Below are 15,111 nucleotides of genomic sequence, written 5' to 3'. Positions count from 1 at the left end.
CTGAACCATTGTTGGGATTTGGACTGCAGACTGTAAGTCATCAATAAATTCCTTTACTATATAGAGACTATCTGCAAGTTCTGTGACTCTAGAGAACCTTGACTAATACACTAATCTAGATAATTCCCCAGAGACATGCCTGGAAGCTTGTCTCTTCAGAAGATTCAGAGATCTTTCTAGATCCTGTCAAGCTATCAATCAATATTAACTACCACAGGTGGCTAGAAAGTTTGACAACGTCCACATAATACCTTCGCTGGTCCACCTTCTGGCTCAGGAAAAGCAAGGGGCAGACCAGGGCATTGTCAGTAGAAGCCAAGGCAAACAGAACAGTTTATCTTCTCTTCCCCAAATCTGCTCACAAGGAGGTTTTTAAGAGGCGAGCATCAGCAAGGGGGGGGGGTGTGAGCTGGACTAAGATGTCTGTGGAAAGGAGATAGAACTCATGGTGCCCCTCACAGGTCTTGAAGGAATCTTTAAATGCTGAGGAGACAGATTGAAAAGTCAGTCATGGGTCCATCCTGAGGCTCAGATGTCAAACGACAAACTTGATACTAAAGGACAAAGGACGTGCCAAGGTCATGCAGATGCCGTTCTCCGACTTGAAAGCTCTCTCCCGTTGGGCTGTGGTTATGCTAACCCCTGGCTTGTATCCATGAACTCCATCCCCCTGACATACCTGAAAGGTATGTTCTCCTTGGTATTTCCATTTCACTGTAAGGCACACGTGAGGTCTGTAGGTGTGGATGTTGTAGCCAAGGTCTTGAAGGGATTCTAAATGGTAGAGAAGATGCAGTTCATGTTGTTCTTGGTCCAAAGCTCACTCTTAGAGAATCTACATTATATTGCCTCCAGGACCATCTAGATCAACAAATGCATTAATATAATCTATAGTGGTAATCTAAGATCTGATTCCAGATTTCAGTGTTATCAGAAGGTCTGGTAGACGAAGGGATGAAACCTGACAGGGACATCCCATGAAACTGGAGAACGCGTTGCTATAGGAATGAAGAGAATGCTGCCTTTGAGAGGCATCAAACAAGGAGTGAGGGAAAAACAGAAGTTGGTTTATTTAAGAGACCGTCTCCAGTTCTGAGATCAGAAAGCAAACACTTATGCATATTAACCATCACTTCTTCATAATTACAGTTATAGCAAGTTCTCTAGAGCCGCCTACTTTCAGAGACTTTCCAAATGTGTATCTATACCTACATTTTACTTTAGAATAATAGCAGGTCCCCAGGTGCAGAGATTTAAAACAGCACCTGCTGGAGAAATGCGCTTCAAAGTTCAGCATCCCCAAGAAAGAGCAGAGGGAGATTTATTTGAAATTACATTTTCCTTGAACATGGAGCCCCTCATCAAGATAAACAAGATTGCAGTCCCAAATAATAAATGTAATCTAAAGAAATCAAGGTGCTTTTCTTTCTGATCTGAAGCCTTACCTGAGTTGGCTTCTTTGTCTCTTCATGACAGACATGCTAATGTGAGCAAAGACTAGATGTAATTCACACAAAAGCTAGGCTTTCTTTATAATCGTGCAAGCATGGGGATTGCTTTTATTTTATTAGCTGAGGTGTATGAAGTACAATATTGGCACAGGCTTTGCTGTAGTTTGGAAATAAAGAGACGTGGGGAAAATATTGATAGAAAGGAGAAATGCCTCTGGGTTGTTGTACGTTTCCAGGTCCAAGTAGGAACGAGGGGCTTGGGGTTTACCTGCTTTCCCTACTCTACTTCTATGCACAGGATCAACTACACATAAAAATGAAAAGAATGCAGTTCATGCCAGAGACCGTAAAGCGCTAATGCTTGCGATTGGGTCCATTAGAATTGCCACGTGTTTTTCAGAAAGGACAGGGAAGCGGCAAGGAGCCCCGTGCATGAGACAAAGTGGAAGAGACATGAAGAATCGGGCGGCAGTTCTCAGCCTTCCTGACACTGTAACCCTTTCACACAGCTCCATGTTGTGGTGACCCCCAACCAAGAAACTATTTTCATTGATACTTCCTAACTGTAATTTTGCTACTGTTATGAATCGTAATTTTCCTTGAGCATGGAACCCCCTCATCAACTGACGAACAAGATAGCAGTCCCAAATAATAAACATAATCTAAAGAAAGAAGAGGTACCTTGCAAGATATCTGATATGCTACCTCTGTGAAAGGATCTAATGACCCCCAAAAGGGGTTGTGACCCACAGGTTGAGAACCATGGATCTAGGAGACAGTATCACTGAGAAAAGCTGAGTGGTAGGGACCAAGGAAGAGCCAATTAAAGAGGAGACAAGGGTGAGTTTTAATCTTGGTACAACAGAAAGGCAAAAACAGGCATCTGCTTACTTTCACAGACCACACGTTCTATGGATGGCATGGTATGTGAAAGGAAGAATAGGAAACCCTTAGACAGGAAAACACAAGCCTACATATGCCCAAGCACAATGAATTCCTCAGGTCAAATAGCTCACCTCCCCCCAAAAGGCAGAACATACATGAAAAGAGCTTATTAAAAGAAAGATCTTGCAATGTAACAACAACAGCAACAAAAAGTTTTACTTGCCATTGACTGTAAGAAACCACCCAAATGAAGAGGTAGAGAAGAGGCAAAACTACCAGCCAGTGAGCTATAGAGCCTGCCAGGTGTCACTTCAGTGTGTGCACAGTTTCAGCTACAAAGCTAAAAGCAGCCATACCAGGACAGGACAGCCCCTATAAACATGTCGCAAATAAGCAAGGAACAGGACCTGAATGAAGGCTAGCAAGTTTCTCGAAGCCACAAAGTTCACTCAGTGGTTGATCCAGAGCTCTGCCTCCAGGAGCCAAAATACAGACACAAGGAGAATACAGCAACCAGATTCCAATAAGAGAAAGGCAGGCTGCAACGCTGTCATCAGTGGTCCCTGCTCTGTTTGACTGGTGCTGCAATATTGGACAGGAAATTGTACATGGTTCCCAGAAAGCAAAGATGATGAAGAATTTAGGAAGCATGGGGCAAAAGAAGAAAGTAAATTCTTATGATAAAAATGTCAGGAAAATTAAGATTCCATACGTAAATATAACGGAAAGAGCTAAAACTAATAGTAAAGACGGATGTATAGTAAAGGCATGTTGATAGCATGAAATCTGGTGTATAAACTAGCCCCGGGGTCCTTGGGGATAGCAGACACCATGTGTGATTCTCCCATGAACAAATAGAAGAACCATTCAGAACCAAATGGAAGAGGTGAATTGTCGCCTGGCAGTTCCAGTTGATTTAGAACACATTTCCAAAAATCAGTATGTTTTATTATTTACAAAAATATATAGAGCTAGAGAGATGGCTCAGTGGTTAAGACACATACTGTTCTTACAGAGGAGTTCAGTTCCCAGCATTTACTTGGTAGCTCAGAAACACATGTAACTCAAAGTCTGGGAAATTTAATAGCTTTTCCTGGTCTCTGTGGACACTGTAATAACATGGTGTACATATATGAAATATATATGTACATATATATGCATATATTATAAATGTGTATCATGTGTGCAAGCACACATATGCACACCAAGAACTTTTTTAAGGGAAAAAGTTCAACTGAATACAGAGGCAAAAAATTTCTTGATCTTGATATATCTAATAATTTTACCTAGAAATAAGTAGAAAATTAAAACCACATTTTTTTTTAATCCAGCAAAACACTTCTCTAATGACAGGGCAGAGATACTTAAGGTTATAATGATGTTAATGGTTATCTGAGAAGTGCATGTGAAAAGCCCTAATGTCCATACCCAAGACCTAGACCATGGAGGCAGAATCCTAAAGCCAGACAACTCCATGTTCCTATAGGAACAATAACTGATCAAGCTGGAGACAATGTTACTCTATAAAAATAAAAGACTAATTAAGCAAATTATGTGGTGTTTATATAGTGCATTATCCTGAATAGAATAACTCCTTATAGACTATACCCTTCATATGGTTAAAGAAAACATACAAAAATTCATCATATGAGGTGTCTTTAAAAATATGTATATAGGGTATCTTAGTTATGGTTACTATTGCTGTGATGAAACATGACCAAAAGCAACTTGAGCAGAAAATGGTTTACTTCAATCCCAGTTCCATACAACAGTTCATCATGGATGCATCGGGGCAGGAACCTGGAGGCAGGAGCTGATGCAGAGGCCATGGAGGGATGCTGCTTACTGGCTTGCTCCTTAAGGCTTGCTCAGCCTGTTTTCTCATAGAACCCAGGACCACCAACCCAGGGATGGGCCCTACCAACAGTGGGCTGGGCCCTCCTCCATCCATCACTAATTAAGAAAATGTCCTACAGCTCGGTCTTATGGAGGCATTTTCTCAATGGATTCTCCTTCTGTTCCCAATAATTCTAGCTTGTGTCAAGTTGACATAAAACCCAGCCAGCACAACTGACCCCTTGTCAACTTGACACACAATACTTTTCAGCTAGAATCTTTCTTTTCTCACTCGTCCCAAAGATGACTCATTAATATTAATACCACAGTATAAAACATAGGTAGCTTTAAAAGTCCCGCAGTCTTTACAAATTTAAGCACAATGAAAATTCAGTCTCTAAAAAAAGGGGGGGCTCTTCTTAAATCCAAAAATCCAAAAATCTCTAAACTGGGCACTTATAAAAACCAAAAATGAGTTGAGTACTTTCTTTTTTTTTTGTTTTTTTTTGTTTGTTTGTTTTTTGTTTTGTTTTGTTTTGTTTTTCGAGACAGGGTTTCTCTGTATAGCTCTGACTGTCCTGGAACTCACTTTGTAGACCAGGCTGGCCTCGAACTCAGAAATCCGCCTGCCTCTGCCTCCCAAGTGCTGGGATTAAAGGCGTGCGCCACCACGCCCGGCTGGAGTTGAGTACTTTCTTATCAAAAGAGGAAAGAAGCAGGAGACAGGAGACAGTCACACTCTAAAAAAAAAGCAAAACCAAACTACAGCAGCACAGATTCACTCAAGATTGGGCTCCTCTGAAAGCCTTGGGTCACTTCTCAGGCTCCACCCTCTACATCACACACAGCTTGTCTTCTAGGTTCCGGTTGGCTCTACTCCACTGCTGCCGCTGTTCCTAGTGGCCATCCTATGGCCCTGGCATCTCCAAATATGCTGAGGTCCCTTGCTTGAGCTGGGCTGCACTTTTATCAATATCCTCTCCTGAGCTCTCTTCTGGGATTCCAGTCCTGTCAGACAGTGCCAAGCCTCAGCTGTTCTCCAAGGTTTCCTCATGTGTTTAAAACAAGGACCATTCGGGTGGCTCCTAGACCACCAAGTTTGGCTGCTAGCATGAGGTACAACCTTGGCCCTGTTTGGACCACAGCTTCTATGTGCTGACTCTCAAGAAACACTTCCCAGATTTTAGTTCAGTGATTCTGGCTTCTTCTTAGTCACCACTAATTTCTTAACTCCAGCTGACCAGAATCAATTGTCCCAATAAAGCAAATATTTTAGTTTACTAGTTCTGGTCTCTTGTTAATCACAGCCAATTCTTCAGCCTCAGCTAACCAGAACCACAGATTCTCAATTCAAAATATGCAACGTTCCTGGAAGAGTCTGTTAAGTGATTCTCAAACCTCCTCCTGGAACTTCCTAAGTCAGGCCTCGGTCATCTACATGTCTCTCAACACTCTGATCTTCCAACGTCCCATAGAACAGCTCACCAAACTTTGAATATTCATTGGTAGCCATATAACCATTCATCATTAAAAGCATGGGAGGGAAGGAACTCAAGCAGGGCAGGAACCTGGAGACAGGAGCTGATGCAGAGGTCATGGAGGGGTGCTGCTGCCTGACTTGCTCCTCATGGCTTGCTCAACCAGCTTTTTTATAGAACCCAGGACCGGCATCCAAGGACAGCACCGCCCACAATGGCTGGACCCTCCCCTATCCATCACTAACTAAGAAAATGACTTACAGCTGGGTCTTATGGAGGCACTTCCTCAACTGAGGCTCCCTCAGTTCCTGATAACTCTAGCTTGTGTCGGTTGGCATAAGACTGGCCAGCACATGGGGTCAAAGAGATGGCTCAGTGGTTAAGAATATTTGCTGCTGTTCCCCAGAACCCGCTCCATTCCTGGTGCCCACTTCAGGTAGTCTACAACTACTTACAACTCTAGTTCCAGGATCCCTGATGGTCTCTTCTGGACTTTGTGAGTGCTTTGACACTCATGTGAGCAAACCCATACACAAACACATGCATGTGCACATGATTTAAGGAACTTTTGAGATACGCATACATTGCACATTACCTATAGACTTAGATGAATAATAAAAAAAGACGGAACGAACAGGAGTACATATATAAATCTTATTACTACTGATGTCTTTATGGACACCTGTTATGCATACAACTTTTATAGCTGGAAAAATTGTGTTAAATACAATATTTTTGGCAAGCCCTTGAGTGTACACCACCTACTTTTTCCATTTTCCATATCGTTTCTCTGCAAAATCTTTGACATTATTCTCATAAGTAAAAGGTAGCCTGTCATATAATTAAACTTAGCCTCTTCGCTCTCTCAAAACATTTCTCAGGCTCACCGCTTGCTAAGTTTTCTGGAGTGACAAAATGCAAATCACAGTGTAACTAAGGGGTGAGTGCACCCAGCAGGAGTCACTGAAGTAAGAGAGATGGCACACCTCTGTAACTGCCCTCAGGACACGGTGTTCGAAAGAAGCAAAATATGACAATTCTGTGTTTTATTTTTATTCCTGTAAGAAAAAAAAATAAAGAATGCTTTCTGCCAAATTCAAAAAGTTAATTGTGGTGCTGTCATTGTGAGATTCCCTTTCTGCTAAAAGGACTCCCAGTCTTTTGTGTTCTTCAAACTTAAAACCTGTTGACAGCAGAAGCAGTTCTCAGATTCTTCCAGGGTCAGAGTCCCAGGTGGCATAAGTTTTAAAGAGTAACAATCAATAGCAATTCAGCATTCATTATATTTACTTTAAAAACTACAAAGATTAGATTCAACATTTGCACATACTTTTCAAAAGCACGCTCATGCATAAAATTACATTTTGAGCAATTTTAATTACACGTTTCATTCTTTTTTAATCACAATCATCAAGGTGTCTTCCTCGGCTCCATAAATTGCCGCGTGAACAGAGCGACAATTCGGAACCACAGCAAAAGGACGCAGGTGAGGATTTCTAATCCAAAGAAAGAGAGTCTCCATAGGGCCCATGAAGATGGGTGCTTTCCACAAGCGGTGAATGATGCGAAGTGTCCCAGGGTTTAAGACAGGATTTACATGAAAACAGAGGCAACAGAACCTAGGCCTGGACCAGAGGGTGAGTGATGCACTCCGTCCTTACATAGTAAGATGATGGTTTTGCTTGAACCATCTGGTTTGGTAAGTTAAAAAAAAAACTTGAGGACTATGACTAAGTATTTCCAACAACATTCAATCAGTTCAATAGGAAAAGAATAGAATAGTGTCTTAGGGTGAACAGACACCATGACCAAGACTACTCTTATAAGGACAGCATTTAATTGGGGCTGGCTGACAGGTTTAGAGGTTCAGTCCATTATCATCACGGTGCAAGCATGGCCGTGTGCCAGTAGACATGGTACAGGGGGTTCATCTTCATCTGAAGGCTGCTAGCGGAATACTGACTTCCAGGCAGATAGGGTGAGGGTCTTAAAGTCCACACACACAGTAACACACCTACTCCAACAAGGTCACACCTACTCCAACAGAGTCACACCTTCTAAAGTGCCACTCCCTGGGCCAATCATATACAAACCATCACACATAGCAAAGGCTGTTTTAACAGAAATAGAACAGTCTACAGATAGATCTTCCCTAAAGGGATATTTGTTTGAGAACCATCCATTCATGGGAAAAAGCAAACTAGCCTATGCTGAAGGCAGTCAACTGAGACATCCTTCCAGACAGTGGCTGATGCTATGCTATGCATCGGAGTTACAAAGAAGGTTCTTCCGAATACAATGGCTTGGGCCCCATCTCCGGGATGCTAGGTCCATTAAACCCTGAGGCAAAATCTCAACTAAGTGCTTTCCAAGAAAAATGGGTAGACATGGTGGACCTCTAAGTATAGACACAAGGCATGCCGATGAGTCACGAGCAGATCATTCTCGAGTGACTGGAAGGCAGACTACTTCTGGAGAGCACCTTACACTCAGTGAACCTCTGCGCTTCGTCCTGCCCACCCCAGGCTCTGGGACTCAGGAGCGCAGTCTGCAAATGAACTCTTAAGGACACCTGCTACTTTTCTTATGTCTATTCCTAGAATGAAACCTCAAGTTCAAAACAAAACAAAACCCCAAGTTCCCCCTCATGTAAGTGCATTGTCTAGTAGCTCAGCTTGGTAAATTGTGTCAGTTGTCAAAGTCTTAGGGACTTTGGAGGGGGGTTGAAACTCATCTTTTTAGAGGCCCACAGAGCTGTGATATTTGGGAGCCAACTGTAGCTTTTATTCTTAATTTTTTTTCTCGATTTTCACTACTTCATGGGTTCTTCTTCTAACAATGTCTTCTCTGGCTCATGCCAGCTTCTCCTGGTTCCACTGTCACCAACTGTCTTTTCGCCTCCTACCTTCTGACCCTACCCTTCTGTCTCCTGGACCCCTCTCCTGCCTAATACCCCCCCTCCAACCCTACATGGTGAATGCTCTCAGCCTCCGCTGGCTTTTTTTTTTTTTTAAATATATCCTCTCCTGTTTCCAGAATTCCAAGAGGCAACTGACATTGAAGGGCCTAGAGTTAAACAGTTCTAAGAGCTAAGCATTGCCAAAAAGTCAGTTGACTAGCATTGGGGATCCTTTAAAGGGACAGTCATACAACACAAATCACACTGCATACCCCTGATAATGTTGCTGGCATTTTTCCTTCAATGCTTCCCCCACCCACCCACATGATGCCTATTCTAAAATAAGAACTTCATGGATGTTTGGCAAATAAATGCAATGGGATTCTACACCAAAAACCCTCTCCTTGACTTCCTGGATACCTTTATCAGCTGGAGGTGATAATATACTTGCTATCCTGACAGGAGGTTTAGGCAAGATGATTCAAAGTTCTAGGCCAGCCTGGGCTACATTAAAAACACCCCATTGAAAGCAAAACAGGAGGGAGTGAAGAAGAAAAGGAAAGAGAAGGTTGAAAGATGGGAGGGAGAAGATGAAGGAGATGGGGGGGGAGCAGAAGAATAGGAGCATAGAGGGGGAAGGGGAGGGAGGGAATAAAAGAAGGGAGGAAGGGAGGGAGGGAGAGAGGAAGGAAGACAACCTGATAAAAATAGAATATTCAAATATTTTATTTCCATTTAATATTTTTAAACTAATTAATATTTTCATTAATATTTTTAAACTAATGGCCTAGGGGAGAGTTTTAGTTTGTTTTAATGATCTCAAATCACCCTGAATTTTCTTCTTTCTCTCAAAATTAAAGCAGAACTCTTCACTGTGATGTTATTGTGTTGTGCCTAGTGAGCACGTTTCCTCTCAAATTCCAGGCTTTTCCAGCTTAGATGCAGGAGCCTGGGATGTCCATGTGTGGTCTGGAGTAATCATTCATTCCCCTGGGGTGGGGGAAGGGGTGGCACCCTGAGCTTTGCCAGTGGATTCTAGTGAGCAGAGAGCTCAGCTGTGTCTGTCTCCAAGAGCATGTGGCATGAAGATCAGTATGAGCTAGCCATGGAAGGAAGGGCCCTTATAGGCAGGATGGGCACCGATGAGGCTTCCAAAGCCCGTTATCTTTTACTTATCAGGGATGACAAATGAGCCCAGGGTGAGCAATGTCAGACTGTAAGAATTTTACCAGCTTGACAGCAAATGCCCAGATCTGCAGTATGATAATTATCCATCAGTGTGGAACACAACCTGGGGCCCTAGAAACACATCATCATTTATAGATTATAGTAGACATCAGAAACTCATGGGTGTGAGCTGGTGGTACATAGAAAAGCCTATACATCCTCTTCTATGAGAGGAGTGTCAGCGGCTCAGATGCAGAGGCAGAGTTCCGAGGGTTCTCAAGCAGCCAGAGAGAGACAGGGTGAGCCCCTGCTGGATTCCCTCACTTAAGAGTAGAACAGGGAACATACATGCATTGTTGGTAGAAATGCAAACTCGTGCAGCCACTATGGGAATCAATGTGGCAGTTCCTCAGGAAGATGGGAATAAATCTACTCCAAGATCCAGCTATACACTCTTGGGAATATACCCGAGGGATGTTCCATCTACCATGGAGACACTGGCTCAAACACATTCACTGCTATTCTATTCCTAATAGCCAGAAATTGGAAACAACCTAGATGCCCCTCAGCAGAAGAACGGAAAGAGAAAAGGTGGTTTACACAATGGAGTATCACTCGGCCATTTATAGAAACATAAAATCATAAAATTTGCAGATAAATGGACGGAACTAGGACAAAAATCATCATGAGGAGGTAACGCAGACCCGGAAAGACAAACATGGTGTTTATTCACTTATAACGGATACATTAGCTGTTAAGTGAATGATAACCATGCTACCATCCATAGCACCACAAAGGTTACATAAAGCATAGGGGATCAGGGGACCCAGACAGATCTCATTAGGAAAGGGAACTAGGAAAGATGCTCTCCGAGCATGAACAAGGCACTCTGACTCAGCTCTTCGAGCGTGAACAAGGCGCTCTGACTCAACAGGACCAATGCACACTTGAACTCACAGAAACGGCAGCAGCGTGCACACAGCCTTCACAGGTCTGCACCAGGCTCTCTGTACACGTGTTATGCCTTCCACGGTAGTGATTTTAAGGAACCCCTGAGGGTGCAAGTGAGCAGGTATCTGATTGTTGGGCTCTGTCCCTTCCCTTTGGGTTTGGCTTGTCCAACTCTGATATGATCATCTTAGTTTTATCTTTATTATATTTTATTTTATTATCATCTCTTAGAGGTCTCTCTCCCTCTAAGGAGAGACAAAAGGGAGTGGATCTGGGAGGGGAGGTGGGGGAAGAACTGGGAGGAGAAACTGTAATCAGGATGCATTATGGGAGGGGACAAAAAGCTATTTTCAATAAAAGGGATTCTTTTGTAATCCTAGTATTGTGGAGGTGAATACTGGAGGCTCATTGGAAGTCAGCCTAGAAATAGTGAGTTCTAGGGCGTTAAGAACCTGTAGCAAAAGAGAAAGAAAACAGACAGAAAAAAAAGAAAGAGACGGAAAAAAGGAAGGGAGGGGGGAGGGAGAGAGGGAGGGAGGGAGGGAGGGAGAGGAGGAAGGGAGGAAGGAAGGAAGGAAGGGAGGACAGAAGGAAGGAAGGAAGGAAGGAAGGAAGGAAGGAAGGAAGGAAGGGGAAGCAAGGGAAGGGAAGCAAAAGGGATATAATGGAAGAAGTTGAGTGGGAATAAGGGAAAGGATAGTCTCTTAATTAGGGTTTTACTGCTGTGAACAGGCACCATGACCAAGGCAACTGTTATAAAGACAATATTTAATTAGGACTGGCTTACAGGTTCACAAATTCAGTCCATTATCATCAAGGCAGGACATGATAGCATCCAGGCAGGCATGATGCAGGAGGAGCTATGCATTCTACATCGTCATCTGAAGGCTGCTAGCAAAATACTGGCTTCCAGGCAGCTAGGGTGAGGGTCTTAAAGCCCACGCCCACAGTGACACACCTACTCTAATAGGAACACACTTTCTAATAGTGCCAGTCCCTGGACTGAGCATATACAAACCATCACAGATAGTGATGTGGGGAGAAGAGGGGGAAGAAGGAAAGGAAAGGTATTTGGAAACTGAAGATCAACACTGGAGGTTGTCCTCTGACGTCCACCCTCGTAGGCACAACACGAGTGCACCTGCACACACAGGCATTCACCCTCTGAATGGTGTCTTCATTACAGGAATTTCTATGGCAAAGGTGAATAAAAGCAGCAGATTCCCTAACCACCCATCCCTAGGAAGTCACTGCAGGCAACACACTCCAGTCCCTGGGAAGTCACTGCAGGCCACAGGCTCCAGCCCCTGGGAAGTCACTGCAGGCCACAGGCTTCAGTCCCTGGGAAGTCATTGCAGGCCACAGGCTCCAGTTCCTGGGAAGTCATTGCAGGCCACAGGCTTCAGTCCCTGGGAAGTCATTGCAGGCCACAGGCTCCAGTTCCTGGGAAGTCACTGCAGGCCACAGGCTCAAGTCCCTGGGAAGTCACTGCAGTCGACACACTCCAGTCCCTGGGAAACCACTGCAGGCCATACTCTTCAGTTGGTTTTCTCTCCCCATGATGATCACAAAACATAAGATACGGAACATACTGTGCTATCTGAGTCATGAACATCCTATCTTTAGGAGTATAATATGAAATTTGTTTCATCATTAATAGAATATTAACACTCCATCTTAAATCACCAGCTTTCACCATCTTTTAACACTGTAAAGTTTTCTCCTAAGGGGAGGTGGACAAGCTATGCCTCAGAGAAAGTGATGGAGACTCTTAGAGATTATCTCAACTCCCCGAAAACTTAAAGCATCTATGGAGGTTTGACTGGGAATGACCATCATAGGTTCATGCGTTTGAATCTTGGTCTTGGAAGGGATATCACTAAAGATGGGCTTTGAGGCTAAAAAAGATTCTTTTTGTTTCCAAATTCTGGGTCCCGATCCAAGCTCTCGGCTGTTCTTGACACAATGCCTTTGAGCTCCCCTTATGGACTCTGACCCTCTGAAACGATAAGCCAAAATTACACACTTTCTTTTATAATTTGCCACAATACAGGAAAAGATAGGGATAACCAAATTTCCTGTGTAGATGCGGTACCCGGGCAAAATGGAGGGTGAAATTTTTTTTAAGTAAGTGGAATAAGAAAATATTTGCTTCTGCATTCACGAGCCCGTTTCCACTGCCAGATCCCAGCACACATGAATGAATGCACAAGTAGCTTTCCTGGTATTTATCTTCTTAAAACCCAGTTTGCTTCTGAGATGGCTTGGTCATTGAAGCAGAGAACTAGAATGCACTTGCAAAGTCCAGAGGCCATCATCCCTCTCTGCAGCAGAACCCACGGTTGCTACAGTGGTGAAGAAGCAGGTTGGAGCCCCCTTAAGGGACCGTGAGATCCCTGGCCTTTCCTAGTGATAGTTGCTCATTTTCTGAGCAGTTTCCCTGAGAGCATCAGGATCAAATGGCTCTCCCACACTCCCCATCTCAGTACCTCAGGAAACCTCATCTAAAAGAAAATCTTAACATAGTCCCGTGTGATCTCTTTTCCAGCAGGTGGACCGTTTCTTCTTGCCTTCAGATGCCCTCTACTCTTACGCAGAATAAAAGATCCTATGTAAGGCCAGAAGGATGGCTTTGCAGGTAAAGGCTCCTACCATCAAACCTGAGGACCTGCATGCAACCTTCAGAACCCAAGCTATAAAAGAGGAAAACTGACTCTTGTAAACTATCCTCTGTCCTACACACCAGCCCTGGAGCGTGTGTGGGCCCCGGCACACGTGTGCACACTCACACACATACCCCAGATGCACCAAATAAATGACTAGATAAATATTCCTTTTTAAAGGGATCTTTCTTACCCTGCTCAGTGTCTGTCCCTTTGGTGTCATTCTTCACTGCCACTGTCATACTTGTCTTTAAGGTCCCAGCAACTCTGGAAGACAATCCCTGAAGACAGACCACCTCGGAAGTCTACATCCCTTGATGGGGATTACTCTGTGGGAGCATCCCAGGCCTGCTTCACTTGAACCCAAAGCTCCTGTTTGGTTGTAAGGCAAGCCTTCTCTGTAAGCCTTTCTCAGTTTCCCTAATGAGCATCCTCCCTCAAACATCCCTAACTTTTTACAAACTTGAACCTCTCTCTGCATGAGCTTTTTCTCTACCCTGTGCTTAGTCCCGCATTTATGTCCAATTGTAAAACTTCAATCAGTTTCTCTGCCTCTGCTACTGGAAGGCAAGCTCTCTGCTGGCAGAGGAAGAACCGCCCTACTTGGTTCTCAGTGCAGAGAAAGCCCTCTGCAAGCATTAGAAATAACTCCTGTTTATTTCTCTACAAAAGTGTTGCATATAATCATGTTTGTGTGTCTGCACATGGAGGCCAGAGGTCAACATCAAGTGTCTTCCTCAACCCCTATACACACTCACTCACACACACACACACACACACACACACACACACTCCAGTTGTTGTAGGACCCATATAAAGACCAAGTTGCGCACGCTCAAGTTCTTATGGTTTTTGAGATAGAGTTTCTCAGTGAACTGAAGTTCACCAAATCATTCAGGCCCTTACAATCCTCCTATGTCTGCTATCTTCTTCCAGCCTTAGTGAATCCGAATGATGTTTCCCCAGGATTTTATGTTTCTGGGATTTAACATCTGCTTCTGAATATGGAAATGTGCACATACTTTTCCATGAACTTTATGGAATCCTTAGAACCCTGAGATCCTATTTGCCTCTCTATTTCCTCTTAGATGTTATGTGCAATCTGTTTGTACTTCCACACCATCCCTTGCCAAAGGGACTAAGAAATGCATTAAGTCCTTCCTTCCTTCCTTCCCTCCTTCCTTCCTTCCTTACTTCCCCCTTTTGTTTTTCTTTCAATCTTGTCTTTCTATGTAGCCCAGGATTGCCTGAAACTTCTAATTCTCCTGTCTCAGATTCCCAAGTGCTAGGATTACACATGTATTACTCCTCCTAACTGATAAAAAACGCCCCAGTAAGAGGAGGGTTTCCTGGCCCCTCTTCACTGCCCCTGATAACTATGTGATGAACCAATGGTTAAACAGATGAAGAAATGCAACCCTCATCTTCTGAATATCATCAAAGTCTTTTGAATACTAAAGACATCTTCAATTATTGATGTCAACACTAGGGAAAAAATTGCCTTGTAGATATTCAATAAATATTTGTTGAATTGAATTATTAAGTGTTTTAATAGTTTCCACCAGAGTTAATTCCACACTACCTACTTTATGGGAAGTGGGATGTGAGTTATGGGAAGCTGGGTAGAATCTCAAAAAAGCTTCGGTGGGAAGCTGAAGACTAGAGATCACAGCTTTTGATTCATGACCAAAAATTTACTCCAAAATGTCACTCAGCCCCTTTAAATTATATGTAGTCAGTTCCCCATTATACTGCATAATATTAACCTAATGAATTATTCA

The sequence above is a fragment of the Mus pahari genome, chromosome 3 (genome assembly GCF_900095145.1).
Source record: "Mus pahari chromosome 3, PAHARI_EIJ_v1.1, whole genome shotgun sequence".
NCBI lineage: Eukaryota > Metazoa > Chordata > Mammalia > Rodentia > Muridae > Mus > Mus pahari.
Note: the sequence above shows the minus strand (reverse complement) of the source record.